This window comes from Elephas maximus, chromosome 16, assembly GCF_024166365.1.
Source record: "Elephas maximus indicus isolate mEleMax1 chromosome 16, mEleMax1 primary haplotype, whole genome shotgun sequence".
In the NCBI taxonomy this organism is placed as follows: Eukaryota; Metazoa; Chordata; class Mammalia; order Proboscidea; family Elephantidae; genus Elephas; species Elephas maximus.
In genome coordinates this window covers 20,093,557-20,111,463 of record NC_064834.1, presented here as the reverse complement: position 1 = coordinate 20,111,463, position 17,907 = coordinate 20,093,557, and the positions used below count along the sequence as shown (strand labels likewise).

General features: G+C 40.1%; 1 protein-coding gene across 3 annotated transcripts in view; it reads right to left on the bottom strand.

The window, feature by feature from the left end:
* The window catches only part of CTNNA3 (catenin alpha 3), a 1,852,175-nt gene extending 1,847,662 nt beyond the window's left edge, over positions 1–4,513 (bottom strand). For all 3 annotated transcript variants that reach the window (XM_049856013.1, XM_049856014.1, XM_049856011.1), the window contains exon 1: positions 4,349–4,513. The gene's annotated coding sequence lies outside the window, so the exon portion shown is untranslated. The remainder of the gene's footprint in view (positions 1–4,348) is intronic.
* Positions 4,514–17,907: the final 13,394 nt, after the last annotated feature.

The window sequence follows — 17,907 nt, the reverse complement described above, 5'->3', positions numbered from 1 at the left end:
CACCGTAAGTCAGAGCCGACTCGACGGCACCTAACACCACCAACAGCACTGTAATTTAAGCAGTGGTGATTCAGTGGTAAACTCTCAGCTTCCATGTGGGGGGCCTGGGTTGGATTCCCCGGCAAGGTACCTCATCATGCACAGCCACCACTCATCTGCCAGTAGAGGCTGTGCAGGTTGCTATGATGCTGAATAGCTTTCAGCAGAGCTTCCAGGCTAAGACAGACTAAGAGAAAACGCCTGGCAATCTACTTCCAAAAATCAGTCAATGAAAACCCTATGGATCACAACAGTTCAATCCACAACCCATCATGGGGATATCACAGAACCAGAAAGCATTGGCTGCCTTGTACACGGGGTCACCGTGAGTCAGACACAGCAGACGAGAGCAACAGCTCAACCGGTGGGTCTGCAATGAGATGAGGAGCTTGCCTCAGAATGCAAATCAATGACTGCTTCATTCCAGAAAATCTTACTACAAAACGTTTAGGGTATCAGATTTACATTCTGACACAAGCTCCTTATCTTCTTTCATGGACCAGTCACAGATTTCAAACTACTGGTCATGCTTTGAATAGTGCTAATTTAAGTTATGCAGGGGCTAGAGTGTTCAAGTTTCAGTACTTAGGAGTTTTTCTTTGCGCTTTGCACTTTGCTTCTCCATCAAATCAATTTCCCCATTGGCGTGAAGGACCTAAAGCTGTATGGCCTACTGGTTAGGATAACAAAAGGCAAGAAAAAGGTAAGAAGGTTGCCAAATAAACTTGACCTAATTTATAATTTTGCACAGAGGAGCTCAAAGTCAGTTCTCAGACCCTAGAAGTTAGTGATTAAATTGGTAGCAGATGACTGGCTGTATCCCAGGCAGCAATAATGTAGTGAAAAACAGTAATTAACCACATGAAAATCAGGTGCAGCAGCTAACGGTCCTTTTCACTTTCAAAAATTCTGCAGTCTCAATTGTCACTTTCCGTTAGATCTGCAACCCAGATGAACTCGAGAATTCCATGTCACTTAAAATCCAGCATCCAAACAAGAGGCAGGAAATCACGCTTTTTGAATCTCTGGACTAGCATTCCTGTGAGCCAATGATCCATAAATAAATACTATTTTTAAGTCTTCATTACGAAGCACATAGTTTCTCTTCAGGCAAGACTGAGCTGCCAACTTCTCTTCTTAAATTTGAATCCCTTCTACTCCAAAGAAAAAATAGAAACATGCAAACAGAAACTCATGGGAAACAGAGAATGGAACTCCCATCCTCCCGTTGCTATGGTCCTCTAAATATCACTGAAAAATCAAACTCTGTAATTCAAAAAATTAATACAAGAAGATTATATTTTTTAAGAACTCTCTCCGTTTGCATTTCTCTGAGCTAGCCACCACCTCCAATAACCAAATACCTTTATTTATCACCAATTCCATAGCTTTTTTTTCTTCAACATATTCTTTTCTACAACCATAGTTCCCAAATTCAGCATTAACAAAATTCAAACTTCACCTCTTCCTAAACTCCTACTATAAAATTAAAACCAAACCAGGTACAGAGTGGAGCCCTGGTGGCGCAGTGGTTAAGAGATGGCTGGTAACCAAAAGGTTGGCAGTTTGAATCCACCAGCCACTCCTTGAAACCCTATGGAGCAGTTCTACTGTGTCCTATCTGAGTTGGAACTGACCTGACAGCACATAGCAACAACAACAGTTGCATAGTAGAACTGTGCTCCATAGAGTTTTCAGTGGCTGATTTTTTGAAAGCAGATTGCCAGGCCCTTCTTCTGAGGCGCCTCTGGACAGATTCAAACAGCCAACCTTTTGTAGGGTTAACAATTGCACTGCCCGAGGACGCTAGGCTTCTACCCTGCCAAAAACCAAACCCACTACTGCCAAGTCAATTCTGACTCACGGCAACCCTATAAGACAGAGCAGAACTGCCCCATACGGTTTCCAAGGCTGTAAACCTTTATGGAAGCGGACTGCTAAATCTTTCTCCTGCATAGTGCTGGTGGGTTCGAACTGCCAACCTTTTGGTTAGTAGCCAAGTGCTTTAACCACTGCACCACCAGCACACCCTACCATGCTTTATTCTAGTCTCACATTTCCCAAAGCAGGAAAACCCGGTACTGAATTTTCGCTCCTGCATGTGCCTTCTAGCCCTCTTTTTTCCAACTCTGCTGCTTACAGATTTTTTTCCATATACTACTTCTCATTTCACCAAATTTTTATTGCAACTATTTATTCTTCCTGTCTCTGCTCTTTCTTTGTCACAGTTGTATCATAAAGGTCATATAATTAGAACTATGTATATAGATGGTCCTCTAACAGAAGTTATCATTTATAAGTTCTATTGTCCAAAAGTCCAAAGTAATATAAGGGGTCAGGGGTAATATCTTTTGGTTTCAGACAGAGCTGAAGCATTTTTAACTCTGATGTGTAGCTTTCTTGACATCTATGAAAGTTCATCCGTTGAAATTTTTTAAGTTAGAGGGGATTCTGTCCTCCCAAGCACTTAACGTACTGTTTCCTTTTTCCTGATAACCATGTTTGGCACATCATAGACACTCAATAAATATTTCATTTGGTAGACAAGAAATTTTACAATGTTTTAAAGTAAAAAAAGTAAAAGCACATCTCAGAAATCACAGCCTTTGCTCTCAAGTGTTCTGCCCTCTAAGCCGGCAACTCTACCTCCAGAGTTAGTAATACAGCTTGAAGAAATAATCTTCAATGGGGATGACAGGTAGATAACATTACGCAGCGATTTTAAATAACACCTAAAACAAACAAAAAAAATAACACCTATATACCAAAAAAACCAAACCTGTTGCAGTCGAGTCAATTCCGACTCATAGTGACTCTATAGGACAGAGTAGAATTGCCCCATAGAGTTTCCAAGGAGCACCTGGTGGATTCGAACTCCTGACCCTTCATTTAGCAGCCATACCATTTAACCACTATGCCACTAGGGTCTCCAACACCTATATAAATTAGGTAAAACATGAAAAATGCTTTGGTATAAGGTTAAATGAATAAGTAAGGTTCCAAATTTTATCTATAGTATTATTGCCATTATTTTTTAAATTCTGCAGAGGAAAAAGACTGGAAGGAAATACGTCAGTGATACTACAGGTAATATTTTTTTTTCTGTGCTTTCAAAATTCCTATAAGGTGTACATATTACTTTTATAATGAAATAAAAAGTAAATTTTACTCTAAAACTCCCAATTTTCTAATCCAATAAGGGGGAAGACACAGACTATGTGTAGAAGGCAACAATTGGAAATGACTGAGTCTATACTGTCTGAGTATTGGGTTTGCCCATGTAACAAATCTGTCCCGTGCTACTACTGAGGCAATTTGTATTATCGCGATTGATGAAATTTTACTAGTCCATCTAAATACACATTTGGATTTGACTGTTGATCCATGTCACCAAATCACAACTATTCTCAATATGCTGGCTTTTTGGTCCGTCTAAATGAGCTAGCCACAAACCCAGAGCCAAGGCTAACAGGAAATCCTATTTTTCCAGTTGTGTGTTCTAAACCAACCACTGAATCTCATGTATCATCAGAGAAGCTGCAACAGTCTTTCTTAGTGATATGTATCAGTGACTCACAACTTCTATAGTCAATGAATTTCCTGATGCCTAATCTCAATGTTTTCTTCTCCCATTTGAACTCATTCCTTCCAGTTCTATCCTTGGTGCTCTTGAGAGCAGCTGCTGGCACTTAATTCAGACCCCACCAGCTAGCCACCAGCTGTTTACATGATTGGTTATTACCTCCCATACAGACAGATTTTAATTTGATTACATATGATGGTCAAACAGTTCCAAAAGCACTCTCCACCTCCTAATATTACTGCCAGTTATCAAAAAAATACACCAAATATTAAATTAAGAAATAAATGCTTTTGCCAGTATCTCACTTGAAAAATGGATGAATAAGTTTTTGGTTGAAAGTAAAATCCCTTCAGTTTCCATCTTTGCTTCCTTTTGCCCTAGTCCCTTGCCAAAGCAGGAGCATCTAGGCTGTATCTTATCTTTTCCTACACAGTAGCCCAAAGGGCTTTTTATAGCCAGAAACTCTGAATGCAAAGCACGACCTTGGCTACCAGCTTCCCCTGGCACTAGTTTGAAAGTTATTTATAACTTTAAAATTAGCATGAAACCCTCCAATTCTCATCATAACTAGTCAAAACACTCCTGTTTTATATAATCATGTGATCTTCAGTTCAGAAGAAAGCCCCGCATTATAAGCCTACGATATACAACGAAGGCACAGCAAATCAAAGTAGAAACAAGAACACATTCAAGTGCAGCTCTTCTCATTTCAGATTTGACTCTTACCTTTCTGCAGCTTTCTATGAATGTGCTTAAAATTCAGCTCTTCCGGGAAATGTTCAGGACCAAAAAAGGACTTGTTAGTCACAGAGTACCAAACTGAGAGCCAGTGACAGTGGGATAGTCACTAGAGAATCGTTCACCCCGGATAGAAAGAAAGGGGAGGTTACAAACCAGGGTGGGTGGCATCTAATCCTGAACCGCTAGTCACTGACCTCACTGACAAGTTGTTACTGAAAATACTTCGTTGAAAAAGGCCAGACGCATACTTTGCCTGGAGATCTACAAACATAGCTGTCAGTGCGCTTTGAAGACGTTGCTTGAGATTAGCTTTTCTCTAGTCCATTTCCAAAATAAGAACCTCTTGCCTCTAACTAGAGCTAATTGAGAATGAAAAATTATAAAGCAGGGGTAATAGGAGTCCAGGGAATCTGCACATCAACAGCCCAATTGTGTAAAACTCAGTAATGTCAGTACCAGAGATAAGATGGAATTGAGGTCATGTGTCACACCTGAGACAGCATTTTCCACTTTTCCACACCCTTGTACCAAGCAGCACACTCTCTACTTCTAGTATTTATGTAAAAACCATATAATTATTAGCAAAGAATGTAAACTGAAGACTTACCAAGAACTCATACATGGAACCATTATTAAATTTAAGCCATGACTTTTTTTTTTTTTTTAATACCCTCTCCCTCAATATCTTAACATTCACCTGAACAATCTCGGATATTCCTGCCATATACTCCATCATTTCAACTCCTGATACCCACTTTAATTTATACTGCATTTCCTTAGACATTAACACTTTTGTGACGCTTCCCAGTAGTTCCTAAAACAATAGATGGTAACGGCCCCTAAAATAGAACTACTCATTTGAGTTTGGGCAGTCCTGTTCTTCAAAGGCTAAATTCAAAATAAAAAGAAAGCACTTATTTATTAGCTCCAGAGACACTCTTAGAACAAATGTTAGGGAGCCAGGAAGAAAGGCAGGGCCTGCGGATAGCTGAGAGAATTTGTTACCAGAGGGGTTTTATTTTGTATGATTTCCAGGAAAGCTTGAGAAATAACTGTATTTCTATGTCATTCCCTTTAAAATGTACGTAATTGACATTACATTTATCTAAAGATTCTTAGTTGCTACCATACGGTCCTCCCCAGAATTTTTTTTTTAAAGCAGACTTTCTCCCCCTTGGAGAATCTAGGAATAGCCTCTTTTCACACAGAAAACAAAGAGTAAGTTTTATGTCTCTCAATCCATCTTTCCTTGAATAAAGAGATCACTTGACACTTGCAAAATAGCAGTTTTTGTTTTAGAGCTTTAATAATGAATGTTTTTCCAAACCCAGACTGTTGAATTGGACCCAAGATAAGACATCCAAATTCTATTATGAGCCTGGCCTGTCCTGCTGTAAAACCACAAATAAGTTACTAACCAGCTCTGTACCTCCCTTTTCCATCTGCAAAATGGAGATGAAAACCTCTATTTTTCTGTCTACTTTTCAGAGATACGTGAATTTAAAGAATAAAATCTGAAGGAGTTCAAAATACATTGAACTCCTCAGAGATGCCATACAGACAATGCCTTATTACAGTACTCAGTGTTACCAAAACAACTAAATATTACAAATACCTGAAATGTAATTAATTTTAAAAAGCTTTGTGGAGAGAGCATGTGTGTGTGTGTAATCCCCTGATAAAAACATCTGTAGCCGCCAAGACAGGTTTTAGCTGGAGTATTTCCCACTGCAGCCACAAGAGGCCCTCCTTCTAGCAATTCGAATCACGACGGATTTGATGAGCAGGGACTGGTCCACTGTGTTTATACTGACAGAAAACACAGATCACCTATGTCAAGTTTCCTGAGCTAACTATAGGGTAGCAAACAAGAGTGAAGAAATCTGGCTTTCTCTGGGTGATCACTGAGGCATGCCAAACACTAAATAGTTCCTGTAAACTCCACGGCCGCTGCATTTGGCACTCTGGCCCCCTTCCAGAGTTTCACAGTAATTCTTTCTTGTCACCTTGCCCAGTCTTGTTCAGTATTTATTTTCCTTCCCTATTTTTATTTACTTGTTTCCCTTCTTTATACTTTTCAAACTTTAAAATCTTGGCTCCCATTCCTGTCGGAGCAAACAAAGGTTAAGGGTAGAAGAGCTGGAAAAAAAAAAAAGAATAACCCATTAGTAGCAACGCCCCCCACCCCCCCACCCCCCCCCCCCCCCCGCCCCAGGTAATCAAAAGTGTGTCTTTGGTCCCAGGTATTTTTATCAGGGCTGGCCCCAGACAAAGCCATTCAACCGCATGAACTAAGAAGACCCTTGATGACAGCCTTGTGTTAGAAGCCAACTAGAAGATGAGAGGCCAGAAAAGAGGCTTCCAGAAAGAAAACAATGCTACCCCTATCAACAAGTCTCTCTTGGAAAATAAGTCCTCTGGCACGCAATCCTTTCTTTAATAAGAATAGAATACAGTTTCTTTTTTTCATTAAAGCCCCTTACAGAATGAAAGTAGCTTTTGCACGAACCAGGAATCCATGTCACGTTATATATGATACCTCAAAATACAGGCAATTTTAGGTTAGGGCTTTAAAAATATTAAATGGTTCTGAATGACTATAATACCTTTTTAAGTTAAGATTTAAAGTTAAGGAGAATTCCTATTTGTGATAATTAAAATTTTTCTAAAAAAAAAGTGTTAAATAGTCCTGGCACCTTGCTGCGTGCTTTCGGTGCATCTACGAATCTGCTTCTGCTTCTAAGGGCTTATGTATCATAGCAGACAGATGTTTCCACTCTCCCTTTTCACCCACCTTACCATCAGCTGCTAACTTGCATTCCTGCCCAACTGAGAAAACAAAAGCCAACTGGGAAAACACCCTGCGTCTTCTCATCCTCAGCTCTACAAACCCATCAGCACCAACCCCTATCTTCCCTGCCTTCTCTCCTGTCAAAATGCAAGTACCCCTGCTCCTACTAAAGGTTAATCTCTCTCCTTCTGCTCTGGATCCTATCTCTTCCCCCCTTTTCAAGGACTCTGCTCCTTCATTATCACCTCATGTATTTTCATTTTCACTCCTTCTCTAATGATTAGCACAAAAATATGCCATGGGACCTCTATCTTAAAAATATCATACAAAAACATTACCTTGACCCGACAGCTTCCTTCAGTTGCTACACCTTCTCTGCACCTCAAAATACATCCCAAATAAGTTGTCCACTGTCCCTATTTTTTCACCTTTCATTCACTCCACAACATACTCCATGTGGCTTCTGCCCCCTTCACTCCAAGGCAGGCCATTTTTTAAGTCTACCAACACCCTCCACGTGGCCAAATTTCTGTTATCTTAGGGGTATGTCATCCGATCCAATGGCTTTAAGTGATATCTGTGACAGAGTGTTGAGTGGGGCTTATCCTGCAGCCCAGAATTTGCAGGTATGGCTCAAAATTAAAGAAAAAGAGCCCATCTGCATACATACATGCTAAGGAATTGTTAACACGTGATGAGACTCCTTCCTCAGGGCTTACTAAGAGGCAGCTAAGTAAAGAGCTTTGTGTTTTTCCTCACCTATTCCCTCTCCTAGCCCCAACACTAGAGGAGAAATTAAGGGACTTGAAAAGATAGGTAAACCAGGACAACTACTTCCTCTCCACTTGAAGATACCAGACCAGAAGAATTGGTAAAAACATCGATCTTGCCCCATGCCCATTCCAAGGCCCTCTCAAGAATGTCTGGTCAATGCTGGAGGTAAGGGAGGAGATGAGATTTAAATTGGAATGAGATGGAAGTCTTAAACTGAGCTAAGCTGGACATCAAAGAACTGAAAATGGCAGAAAGACTATGGAGCCTACCCACTATGTCATTACGGAACGAGAAAGGGAGATGCAATAGGGCAATGTGAAATCCAGGGATTGCAGAAAACAAACTAGTTCACTCACTAAACCAGTTACACATCCATATGCTAATGACTCCCAGATTGGTAGCTCCAACCCAGACCTCTCTCATGATCCCCAGAGGCATATATCCAACTGCTTTCTTGATACTTCCATTTGGATAGCTAATACGCATTTCAAACTTACTATGTCCAAAAAAAAGTGAGCTACTGATTTTGCCTCTCAAAGCTGTTTTTGTTGTTCATATCCCAGTGACTGGTACCATCGCCCAGTTGCTTAAGCCAAAACCTAGAGGTCATTCTTCACTTTTCATTTACTACCATCAAGAATTCCCATGGATCCTCCTTTTTAAAATTTTATCTTAAATCTGTCCACTTAGTTCCCATATCCACTGCCCCAACTATTCCGAGACATTTGCAATCCAATCCTTACATAGACTCTGGAGTAATCTTTTCAGAACACAAATTAACTCATATAATAATCCTACCTAAAATCACCCAATGGCTTGCCATTTCTTATAAAGATAATCCAAATTCTTTACCAAACACTACAAGGCCCCGCATGTCCAATCTCAACTCACAGAGCTTTTCCCCTAGTTCAGCGACTCTAATTAAACTTTCTGTCCATAAAATGGAAACCCTGGTAGCGTAATGGTTAAGTGCTACGGCTGCTAACCAAAAGGTCGGCAGTTCGAATCTGCCAGGTGCTCCTTGGAAACTCTATGGGGCAGTTCTACTCTGTCCTATAGGGTCAGTATGAGTCAGAATCGGCTCGACTGCAGTGGTGGGTTCATAAAATACCCAAGCTTCTTCTTCCTCTTAAGACCACTGTTGCACTTTCTGCTCTTCTGCCTCAAATCGTTTTCTCCCAGCTATTTACATGTCTGGTTCATTCTCAGGCTTCGGATATCAATTCCCACCTTTTTGGAGGGATGTTTCCTGATTACCTTATCTCACCACCCCAGTCACTTACCACAATCTGGCATAGATATTTATTTGTTTACTTCTTCTGCCATTGGAATGAAAGCTAGGGCCAGTGGCCATGTCCATCAATGCATGGCACGTGCAAATAGCTATTAATACAAGATCAAGTATCAATGGCTGTAGGATTTTGGAGGCAGGAGAGAGAGCTCTCAGAGGGCAGGGAAATTAAGGAAAATTTCCCAGAGGGAGTTACCCTTGAGTTGAGCCTTGATGCAGAAATTAAAGATGTTAGCATCATAAGTCAAGAGAATGTTGTTCTATTAATTCTATTTCTCAAATATCTTTCAAATCTATTACATTATCACCATCTTTACAGCTACTCCCCTGGTAAAACTATAGTTCTTCCATTTTTTTGTCCTTACATATTTACCATCTAATCCATCTCCCCCATTTCCCATTGTGTAGACCAAATATAGCATTTAAATGTTAGAGTGTATTTAGTGCTAAAATTAAAAACCTCAATTTAACTATTTCAGAATAACTGTTGAAATTGACACATAAATTTTATTGCCTTGGTGACAACAGAAGGGCTAAAGTGAATGCTTTTCTCATTAATTTTTCTCATTTAATTTTCTCAGGGTGCCATCCCTCAACTTGGACAGCCCATCCTGCTGTTAGTCAATAACCTTAACAGGGACAGTAATTACAGTCAATCATGTCTGCTTAGTTCATTGATTACTTTGTTACTTCTGTTTCAACTTGGTAATGAAAATTCCCAACATAGACCTTCTGGGTGACATTTCTTTTACTAATTAACCACCCTATCAGTCCCTTGAATATATTAATAAACCTTAGCATCTCATATTGATGGTTCTAAAAACAACTTGTTTCTGCAGCTTTGGAAATCACCTTTTTCAGAGAACACAGGACACCTAGAATGAAATCAACAGTTATTGTCACTGAACCTGTCCTTTTGATTTCACAAGTTATTTAAACAAGAGATATATTATACCACTTCCAAAAGATTAACGTATTTCATTTTTAATTGATGCAGCTTTTAAAATGTTAAAGAAACTGTCCCATATTTGTGATTCTAAGCTCAAAAGCCAGTAGTAAGTGCTGTCAACAAGGAGTGCAACATCTTTGACAAGAGGCCCTCAATAAGGGCTGCAGTGGTAATGAGATTATTTAAAAAGTAGAAGCACTTGTGGTCTCCTGAAAGTACCAGATTAAATTTACCTTTCGGACAGATTATCCCTTTGTTCTGAGAAAACATATATATGATGGATTTTCTAGATATGCAAATGTAAAGCAAGTCCCACCTGAATGTGGTAAGGAAATGACCTAATTGTAACTGTTTTCGCACTGAAAACATCAGTCTTTTGTTTGGCAGTGAAAATTAGATAATGTTTTAGCAGACCTATGTCTCTGCAGAAATTTATTGCTTCTTAAAGAGAACTATTTCTTTCCCACGTGTGAATTTACATAACCCTCGAGCCCATCACAACCTGTCTAAGTTGCCGTGGAGCCTGTTCCAACTCAGGCGACCCCGTTAACCCCGTGCGCCAGAGAGGGACAGTGCTCCACAGGATTTTCAGTGGCTGATTTTTTGGAAACACATCACCAGGACTTTCTTCCGAGGCATTTCAGTGGGGGCTCAAACCTCCAACCTTTGGGTTAGCAGCTGAGTGTGTTAACTATTTGCACTACCCAGGGACTCCCAACAGAACCTACGCACAGAACCCCCTTTTAAAAACAAGCATTTTCTAGCGTTCTCTTTTAACATCCTGAAATAAAATTCATAATGACTGACTACATACTATATGCTGAGTCCTTAAAAATATATTTTATATATAAATGTTTTTTATATATGGTTACATATTATGTGTATTTTCATAAATCATATATTTATGTTTCACTACACAAATGCCCAGGCACAATTCCATTGGAAGACATAAAGAAATAGACTTTTTCCCTGTGTAAGGAATCAGTATGAATGTGACCACTAGAAATGTAGATTAATAAGGGTGTCCTGTATTGCCAACTCAAACACCACAAGCAACACTCCAACAGTAGTGTGATTTTTCTGAAATGGTGAACTCTGATACAGTACTGAACAAAGAATGAACGATCTTCCTTCTATACACCCAAGAGGTTGCATTCCTGGAAAACTCAGTGTGTAAAAACTGTGCAACAAATACTTTGTGTTTATAAGTAAAAGTGGAGTTAGCTTCCAGGCTCAGAAAATTATACGCAGGACCTACGTGAGAGTCCAGTGGGATACCAGAAAGCTGCAGGGGATGTGGAATAACCGTCTGGAGAATAGGAGGAAAAGCAGCAGTGCAGAGCATGACAAGGCTGGAAACATGATGAACCTGCTCCCGAGCACAACTGAGAGAGCTACAGTGACGACTCAGAATATCCAAGAAGCATTTGAAAGGGCTAATTTCTGGCACTAAGCCAGTGGAGGCTTAACCTGTGGTAGAATCTAGACATTTAAAAGAATATGTGACCTTATTTTCTAAGCCAGGTTGTTGAGGCTCAGACATTTGAGTTATACATAGTTAAGGCCTGAATAAATGGTAGCTTTTTTTTTTTTTTCTATTTTTATTTTTAATCACATTATTTTCTTTTTTATTTTTAATCACATTATCTACTTAGAAAATGGTATATAGTTCATACTGGATCTTAGGTAGGCCTAACCTCAAGATATCTGGATCTTAGCAGTGAGCAGGTGCGAGGAAGAGATGGGACCAAACAAGAGGCCAAGAAAGAATGAAGCTGCAGGAGCTAACAAATTGTAAGGCTGAACCCCCAAGAGACATGGGTAGCAGCTCAATGGAAGTGGCACAGCGTTTGGGGTGCTAGAGCAAACCTGGATTTAATTAGGTCCAGCTACAATTTCCAAGAATCAACAAGGTATCCAGGGGGCACTGCAGCAGGGGGCTCCTCCCAGCAGTGTTACCCATGTTAGGTGGTGGTGATACGCTATTTCATTCAGATGGTTTGCCTGGAAACTGGCAGGTATTAGGCAGGAGTTAGAGCCCCAGCCAAGCGCACTGGGCAGGAGCCAAGTCACCGAGAGTGAACAAACATGGCGAAGAGTTAGAAGGGAGGCTGTGATTCAGTGGACATAAAAGTGCCCAGGCTTCACCCGGGCACACAAGAATATGGGACGAAGATTCCAGATATCATTTAAAAAGTGGATTTGCTTGGGAATTGGGTCTGGTTGAGGCTGCAGATTGCAAAACAGGTGGAAAACTTTGGGCCAGGTATTCTTTACATAATGTGGATCTAACTCTATTCAAGGAATCCACGCCAATATTTAAAATGTCCTCAGCTGTAAGAATCTCTTTTAAACGCTCTTAAGAGCAAGTCCCTAACTGACTGTAGCTGACCAGCTGGATAAGCAGAACCTACCAGACATGAATGATTCTTCTTTGGGTGTGCAACTTCTTTTACTAAATACAAACTTACAGTTCAATGTTTTATCATTAGAATTAATTCAAGTTAACAAATATAGGGAGATTAATGCTTACCAAGTGCAAACCATGAATTTGTGTCTCAGAAATTATGCAAGACAAGTAGGTATTAGAGATATTAAGGTACCTCTAAAAATAACCTAATTACCACTGATTGAAAAATAAGAAAAAATCTTAGCTTAAAAACTAGACCATGACTCACAAAACTCTTTCCAATTCGGATTGCTGATTATGAATTTATACAAATTAAAACTTCTATTAATTAACATTCTCAATGGCTTCCTCTTGTTCATACAAACTCATAACCAGTATTTTACCTCAGAAACTAATGCAAATGCTAAGAACCAAATTTTCAAAATTCAGTGTTGGGGTTTACCAATAGAATTTCTCAGGATCTCAGACTATTCACCAGTTTGGGAATTGTTCAGAGAAAAAGACTGACAAGGTGAAATGTAAAAGGGGTTATGAGCATTACCCAGCGCTGCTGTAACAGATATACCACAAGTGAATGGCTTTAACATACAGAAATTTATTTTCTCACAGTTTCAGAGGGTAGAAGTCTGAATTCAGGCTGGCATCTCTGGGGAAGGTTTTCTCTCTCTGCTCTGGAGGAAGGTCCTTGTCTCTTTGAGGTTCTGCTCCTGGGCAATCTTCATGTGGCTTGGCATCTCTCTTCCTCCATTTCTATTTGCATAATCTACTCTTTTACACCTTGGAAGAGACTGACTCAAAGCACAGCCTACACTAATACAGTCTCATTAGCATAACAAAGACAACCCATTCCCAAATGAAATTATAACCACAAGTATAAACCAAAAAAGCCCATTGCCTTCAAGTTGACCCCACAGGACAGAGAAGAACTGCCCCATAGTGTTTCCAAGGAGCGGCTGGTAGATTTGAACTGCCCACCTTTTGGTCAGCAGTCGAACGCTTAACCACCACGCCGTGAGGGCTCCAACCACAGGCATAAAGGTTAGGATTTACAACACACATTTCTGGAGGACACAATTCAATCCATAACAGATAGGATTCTGTTCTAGTAAGGCTAGGCCAGCTCTAGTCTTTTTTTTTCCCCCCTCTTTTTCTAAGGAATGGTGGTGTAGTGGTTAAGTGCTACAGCTGCTAACCAAATGTTTAGCAGTTTGAATCCACCAGGTGCTCTAGGGGGCAGTTCTACACTGTCCTGTAGGGTCACTATGTGTCAGAATCGACTCCACAGCAACGGATTTGGGTTTTGTTTTCTTTCGTTTTTTCTAAAGAAGAGTAGCAAAGCATGAATCATATGTCATTTTTTGCTGTCCTCCTTGCTTTCCTTGATTTTTACAGATACCTAAAGACAATTAAACGCACAAATAATTCACAGCGACCAGCCTCAAAGAGTGGAAGTAACATAAGGACGATATCCCCAGAAGAACAGGCAAGGCAGAAGAGGTTTAATTAGACAGTTTTGAGACTATATGGATATTTTCTCTCTTCGTTTCTTTACTAAACAGAAAGAAACCACAACAAAGACCTGCAATTAAGTAGTAGAAGCACTAAAACCTCTAGAAAGTTTATCTAAAAAAAACAAAAAACAATCATCAATGCCTAAATCTCATCATAGATGTTTTATATCTTCTCTTATCCCTTATAAGGCTTTTTTAAAATGATTTGTTGTTTCATAAATTAAATTTTCACATTTCTAATACTGAACATTCATTGAATGAATGAACATATTTATGAAGCTAAATCCATTGCTCGCATATTTTAAATGTTGACAAACTTGATCAAAAATCCTTTCTCTGATCCCTAAGGGAATGGGAGAACAGTGGGATGCAGATCTCAAATTCTCTTAAAAAGATTAGACTTAATGGTCCGACTGAGACTAGAGAGCCAGCGGACCCTCTGTTAGCCCAAGACAGGAACCATTCCTGAAGCCATCTCTTCAGACAGGGATTAGGCTGAACTATAAAACAGAAAATGATACTGAAGGAGTGAGCTTCTTGACTCAAGTAGACACAGGAGACTACGTGGGCAGCTCCTGTCTGGAGGCGAGATGAGAAGGCAGAGGGGGACAGGAGCTGGCTGAATGGACACAGGGAATACAGGGTGGAGAAGAGGAGTGTGCTGTCTCACTAGGGAGAAAGGAGCTAGGGTTACATAGCAAGGTGTGTATAAGCTTTTGTATGAGAGAGTGACTTGATTTGTAAACCTTCACTTAAAGCACAGTAAAAAAAATTCAAAAATCCTTTCTCTGTGTTTCTAATGACACAGAAATGCTGTATAATCCAGGGTTTTACTTGAGGAAGAAGAAGAGAAAATAACATTTGCAAAAAAAACTCTCAGTTCTCTGATAAACATTTTAGTCCTACAAGACCCACAATCCTAAATGGCAGCTTTATTGTGTTTTAAAACATAATAAACCAAGTACCATGGGTATCAGATGCCTCTGGCGCCTTCCCACATCTGCTAAGCCTCACCTAACACTCCAGTCACAACCGTGGGGGATAGCTGACGTCAGGCGGCAGCTCCTCACGCTGCCTTACCTCACATCTTTTGCTGTCTTACCTCACATCTTTTGCTGCCTTACCTCACATCTTTTGCTGCCTTACCTCACATCTTTTGCTGCCTTACCTCACATCTTTTGCTGCCTTACCTCACATCTTTTGCTGCCTTACCTCACATCTTTTGCTGCCTTACCTCACATCTTTTGCTGCCTTACCTCACATCTTTTGCTGCCTTACCTCACATCTTTTGCTGCCTTACCTCACATCTTTTGCTGCCTTACCTCACATCTTTTGCTGCCTTACCTCACATCTTTTGCTGCCTTACCTCACATCTTTTGCTGCCTTACCTCACATCTTTTGCTGCCTTACCTCACATCTTTTGCTGCCTTACCTCACATCTTTTGCTGTCTTACCTCACATCTTTTGCTGCCTTACCTCACATCTTTTGCTGCCTTACCTAACATCTTTTGCTGTCTGCCCCAGAGCTTCCTCAACACCACAGACAACACAGAGTCCACTCAGTATGTGCACAGCCATAGACACACAGGGGAGTTAGTGCCCAGGTTTAACACACGCAAACCGAAGTGGGGAGCAGAGGGACAATTTGTCCCTTTCAGTAAACTCTAAGGTAGACAATTCTAAGAGGCATTCTACACATTCCTCAGAAGGTTCTGGATGGCATCAAGCCCCCGCCTGGCTCAGCAGTGACCTTCATAATGCAGGCTAATCATGGCTTTCCTTCTTTCTTCACTCTGCCCAGTCCCTCACCCTTGGCCCCCCTGCTATTACCTCCCAAATGAACTACCTAGACACAAGTCCTGGTCTCAGGTCCTGCTTTCAAGGAGAACCCAAGCTAAGACTGTTGATACCAGGAGTTGGCCTAGAAGGGAAACCCGTGGAATGGTTCTCTTGAACTAGATCATGCATAAGCTAGATGGAAATGAGGACCCCAATGCTGGTGATAATCGCTGGTATGTGGTCTCTCTCTCTAGCAGTGGGTTGGTAGGAAGTTTAGGTGGAAGAGCTGATTGTGAGCATCTACTGCCAACTCTGCATTCAGTGACGTCACACAGGTAATCTGAAAACACCATGGTGGGAGTATCTACAACATAGTTATCAGTGAATGCTACAAATCAGGCTTTCCCCTCACCCTAGAGAGCCAGGATGCCAACTCACCATTGGGAGGCCTACATGGTTCGGAAGGGGCTATGAAACCGCTTCTTGCACAGAGTTTCAGCCAGTGCTCCAGTTCTCAGCTTTCCTCTTCTCATACTATACTCCCATTTGCAGAGGTAACTGGTACACTTTCTGGGTTTTTATGGCACAAATCACCAAACCCGAGGCTTTTCCTGGACCTATGGCATAAATCAGCTACTTATCAGCCCTTATCCAAGTACAAGAAGTCTATTTTTAGCAATTAGAAATGTCTTTAATATCGGAGTTTGGAAGAGTTTCAAAATATATATTTATCTTACAGTTTGCTAGTCCTCAAGTAAGGATTCCATAAACATAGCCTTAATTCTTAATAAAGAAGTAATACATATTAGTTATATTCTACCTTTTATAAAATTCTATCTGTACTCCCATTACAATTTACTTTCAACTTTTACTTTCTCAGAGAATATACTATTTGATAAGACAATGGATTTACAGTCTCAGCATAAATCATGTGACCCACTCACCTGATAGAAATATTAATTTATTTCACTACTCTTCTATAGTTTAAGGTCTGCCTGTCTACTAACTATAGGTATCATATTAAACTGGATAGAAGTACAAATAGGAGCCCTGGTGGCACAGTGGTTAAAAGTGTGGCTGCTAACCAAAAGGTCGGTAGTTTGGATCCACCAGCCGCTCCTTGGAAACTCTATGGGGTCACTATGAGTTGGCATTGGCTCTATGGCAACGGTTTTTTGTTGTTTTTTGTTTTTGTTTTTGGTAAGTACAAATAGGTCAGATGGAGACATGGGATGGAAGGAAGTGGAGAAAGTTACGTTCTAAATCTCTTTGTATTGTGAATTATTAGGTGAGATTATATCTTGAGAGAGGAAAGCGTGTGTTACAAATAGAAAGTATAATTTTTGTAGCTCAAATCTGAATATAACATGGATTGCCACAAGAACGAACAAATCTGTCCTGGAAGAAGTACAGCCAGAACGCTCCTTAAAAGCGAGGATGGTGAGGCTTTGTCTCACGTACTTTGGACATGTTATCAGGAGGCAGGAGTCCCTGGAGAAGGACATCATGCTTGGAAGAGGGTCAGCAAAAAAGAGGAAGATCCTTTGCGAGATGGAATGACAAAGTGGCTGCAACAATGAGCTCAAAAATAACAATGATTGTGAGGATGGCGCAGGACCAGGCAGTGTTTCATTCTGTTGTACACGGGGTCGCTATTAGTCAGAACCGATTCATAGCATCTAAAAAACAACAACATAAAGTATACAGTACAGTTTCTACTATTGAAATGGAGATTTTTCTCTTGAGGGTAATGTAAATTTAAAAGAATAGTACTTTAGGCCTAAGGTTAAGATTAAATCCTCCAGGACACTTAACAATTACTCCATATAAATTTTAGAATAAGTTTATTGAATTCCTCAAAAAATTCAACTGTAATCTTAATTAGAATTGCAATGAATTTACACATTAATGAAAGGAGAATTGACATTTTTTTTAAGTTGTCCCATCCAATATGGGATATTTCCCATTTATTCAGCTAAATCTTGTTAAGGTTTTAAATTTTTGCCATAGAGATTGTGCATACTCCTAGACACTTTTGA